Raw genomic sequence first — 4,457 nt, forward strand, 5'->3', positions numbered from 1 at the left:
CACACAGCCGGGGCCATAGATAGTAAGTATGCCGCCCCCTTTATTTCTACCCACTGAAGAACAGCACACAAATAGAAAGCTCACTCATTGTTGTGTGCAGGGGTGAGGGAAGGAAGTAGCTGGGAGTATGGTGAGCTGAAAAGGAGAGGGTCAAAGCTGCATGGATGCCAGGGATTGAGAAAGGGAGCTAGGGGTGAGAGGAAGATCTGAAGGTTGGAGGAAAATAAGAACAGCAATGACTTAGCAAGCTATAAAGCTTGGACTGCAGACTTGAGAGACAAATATGTATCCCTCCCCTCTCCCCCCCCCCCCTCACTCCATCCACAACAAAAAAGAGAAAACATTTTTCTATATCTGCACCCTGCTTTCTCCTTAATTGTTGAACAGCTCTTGCATATAAAGGTGCTCAACTTTCACTTAGAATATTCAGTGGTCTCCCATTACAAACTGTCATGGCCTAATATTCAATACATCAACACGTGGCAGGAAACAGGGGCGTCATTAGCACCTGGCACACGTGGCCTGTGCCCTGAGTCTCAAGCTCACTGACCCATGTCTCAGCGGCCCTGCTATGTTTTTCCAATCCCGGCCACTATGGTGGAATTTGAAGGGAGGCTGCTACAACGGGTCTGGACCAAAGAGAAAAGCCTGTTGAATGGGCCTGGGTCTCATGGCTGAAGAGAGAAGATTGCTGCATTTGGCAGATATCACGGCACTTTATACAAACATACCCCAACAGGAAGCTCTATCTATAATTAATATCTCCCTAAGTAAAACAGGTATAAGAGCATCTAGAAAAGCAGTAATCTGCCAACTAGCAGAGATTATCATTACTCAATTTTATTTCCAATTTAAGGAGCACATGTTCGCTCAAATCAAAGGGATTCCGATGGGTTCCCCTCTAGCCCCTTCAGTAGCATGCCTCTATGTAGGGATTTTTGAAGACAAATTTATTTATACATCCCAATATTTTACACATATTTCATTCTTCAAAAGATATATTGATGATGTGTTCCTTATTTGGGAAGGCGATGAAGAATTACTTGGACAATTCATCCAATATGTGAATTTGTGCGATCCACATTTACAGTTCACTTTTCAATCAAGTGTAGTTCAGTTACCTTTTTTGGATATGATGATTATTGTAAGGGATGGTACATTGGTTTTTTCTGTGTTTACTAAATCCACGGATCGCAATACTACATTGCATTTCCAGAGCTTTCATCCCAAGAAGCTAAAGGAAAGTATACCGATTAGTCAGTTTCTCAGGTACAGACGGATTTGCTCGTCTGTACAGGAATATAAAGTTATGGCTAAAAGGTTAATGAAGAAATTTGAAGAAAGAGGTTACCCACATAAATGTATTAGAGGGGCTTACAAACGAGCATTATATGCCAACCGTGATAATTTATTACAGCTTAGCCCCCGTAGTACAGTCATGAGACCAATTTGTACGTTACCTTTTTCCACTAAGGTACATCAAATCAAGAAATGCATATTGAAGCACTGGCAGTTGGTGAGAGCATTACCAGGGTTTGAAGAGCCACCGATTTTTGCTATGAAACGAGGAATCAATATTAGATCTTTGTTATCTAGAACGGATTCGATTGAGCCCGAAGCACAATGGGGACAACATAAATGTACAGGATGTTCAGTGTGCGAAAATGTTTTGGAAATCCAAACATTTAAGCCAGCCCAATGGAAACAATCCTTTGTATTGAGAGGGAATTTCTCTTGTGACTCAGCTATGGTAATTTATGGGATAGTGTGCCCATGTGGACTTTTATATATTGGTTATACAACATGAAAAATCAGGTTGAGAATCACAGAACATAAAAGTAGATTAAGAACTGTAAAAGAAGGTGCTCCTCTGGTGGCACACTGGACTGAGGCAGGGCACACTGTAGATCAGGTACGTTTTTTTGTGATACAACAATGCAAAATTAAGACTCAGGGAGATGTGACACACATTATGCATAAAATTGAACAAAAATACATTTTTCAGTGGAATACCGTACGACCAAGGGGGTTAAATGATTCATTGGAATGGGAGGCATTTTATTAATATATTAATGTAGAGGTGGCCTTTCAATTTGACAAAATAATTTTAGGTAAGCACAGGAGAAATAGACAGGTTTTCGATGACATGTTGCATCTAGAGAACAGACACTTGAGGATATTCTTTGATAGGTGATATCTAGAGAATAGGATTTGTGAAGATAACTGAGGATATTTTTTGAATTGCTTTGATAGATCTAGCTTGATAGATGCAGAATTGGTTTAGATATCGCTAGCTCCTGCTATACTATAGAGAGATGTTTCACGGATGTAGGGAGTGGATGTAATGTTTATATTTTGAATAAAGTTTTAGACATTCAATATGCATTCGTGGTGCACGGCTTTGATTGGTAGAGTGACATTTTAAAAGGACGCTGCTACTTCCTGGTAGCAGAACGTTTGAGCATAGCGTGCCGATACGGAAGAAGACAGCATGTTGGTTGTAAGAACTATGAAAAAGGCATAGAAAAAGAAGGTTTGTTCGTTGGTGTAAGAAAAAGGTATGTGAGTCTAAAGAGGTTTAAGAGTTGATTTTTGATAAAGGAGGATAGTGGTAGTTTAATAAGACATTTGTGGTAGAGGGATATATATAATATGTATTATGGTACTATATGATTTCAGGAAATGAAGGGAAGACACATGTAAAGAAGACGGGCAGCACCGCGAATGCTAACTGCTTTAACAGAACATAAGGAGATAGAAGTGAAAGGAGTTTACTTGGTTACATCGTTATTAGATGTGGTCAGTTAACATTTTGGTATGGAGGGGGATTTAACTGACTCAAAAAAAGTTAAGGTTATAAAACGTGATGCTGTTTGAATTGACAAAAATGTTTTACTTGTGTACTGTTTTAGGAGTTCCTGCTAGACGTGGGAAGGCACTTTAAGGAGTAGGGTCATAAGAAGAATTAGGGTGATTATTATAAGTATGGTGATCGGGAGGTGCAATAACCAACTTCAACGTGATCAATTTATGAGTTTATGAATACATCCCTGAGGAAGTCTGCTACGGCGGACGAAACGAGATCTTCGTCGGGTGATTGAACATATAAATAGACATATAATATTCTATCTGTTATATACTGAGAGGGAGTGCGATGTATATTATGTGAAATGCTCATAAGATATTTGTTGATACATTAATCATGTTGGGGTATTATTTTATAAGTTAGAGAATGGTATGTGTGTGGAAAGTATGATTGGGGGTAACGAATGAGTGAGTGGTTTTTAATAATTATTGTCTAGCTAGGAGTTCCTATGTATTAGAGGAGGATGATTCATATTGAATGTGTTTAATAAAAAAGATTTATTTGTAGAATATAGTATTGCGTATAGGACCTCTGATTGTATACTTTATCTTCGATATAGACGGAGGCACTGCACTATTTTAATGTACCTGTTTATGTATTTATTTATTTAAAGACATTTATTACCCGCCCTTCCTACATTCGGAGCGGGGAACAATAAGAGCATAATAAACAGAAATAAAAGGGAAAACAGACATTACTATACATTATCCAGGAATAGGTCAGTACAATAATACATGATCATCGAGGGGAGGGGGAGGATAGAACTAAAATGTCTGGGGGAAAGTTCATACATTCGACAAAGCTGAGTTCTGTCCTTGATTCTGGCCCTAGGTGGCCTCCCCTAAGGGGGAACATGTTGGGAATAGACTATCATCATTTAAGCTTGAAAAAACTTTTTTGAAAAGAAAGGTTTTGAGGGATTTTTTTTAAAGAGAGTTCTGTTTTGGAGGCATCTTAGTTCTTTGGGTAGGGTGTTCCAAAGGAGAGGTCCTACAGAGAAGAAGGTGCGTTCTCTGGTTTCCTCGAGGTGTATAAGGTTAAACACTGTATTAAGACTACATGTTCCCCAAAGAAATCTCAGATCAGCAAATAAAGCCTTACTAACCATACCCTCTGTAAAGACAGCTAAACTGACACAAGTAAGGGAGAGAGCACTGTCATTAGCTGGCCCTATATTATGGAACTCAATGCCACCCGAAATAAGACTAATGAGGGATCAAAAACTTTTCAAAACAAGCTTAAAAACATAGCTTTTCAAAAAGGCTTTTCAAAGTGAAAATGGGAAATAGGTGGTACTAAGAAACAAGAAAAGGACTTATACACACAGGCAAAAGTCACCTAAGAACATATGTGTTTTTATTTTTATTTTATCACACTTAATTATTAAGTTAAAGAATTACAGTATACCGCATCTATGGTTAGCTCATAAAGAGAATTTTAATACACTTTACATATAGCTTATAATATTGAATCATGTATCTGAACAACTGCAGCACCCTCTGTTAAAGTAAAATCCATTTTGAACTTATTTATGTGTCTATTTGTAAACCGTTGTGATGGTATATCACTAAATGACGGTATAGAAAAGTTT

The 4,457-nt window shown here is 38.2% G+C and overlaps 1 long non-coding RNA gene across 1 annotated transcript; it reads left to right on the forward strand.

Moving 5' to 3' along the window:
- Positions 1-2,467: 2,467 nt before the first annotated feature.
- LOC115079739 lies at positions 2,468-3,205 on the forward strand. The gene is made up of 3 exons (XR_003853361.1): positions 2,468-2,558; positions 2,680-2,799; positions 2,913-3,205. It is a non-coding gene; the product is annotated as an uncharacterized LOC115079739 (long non-coding RNA).
- The last annotated feature ends 1,252 nt before the right edge of the window (positions 3,206-4,457 follow it).

The sequence above is a fragment of the Rhinatrema bivittatum genome, chromosome 18 (genome assembly GCF_901001135.1).
Source record: "Rhinatrema bivittatum chromosome 18, aRhiBiv1.1, whole genome shotgun sequence".
NCBI classification, from domain to species: Eukaryota; Metazoa; Chordata; class Amphibia; order Gymnophiona; family Rhinatrematidae; genus Rhinatrema; species Rhinatrema bivittatum.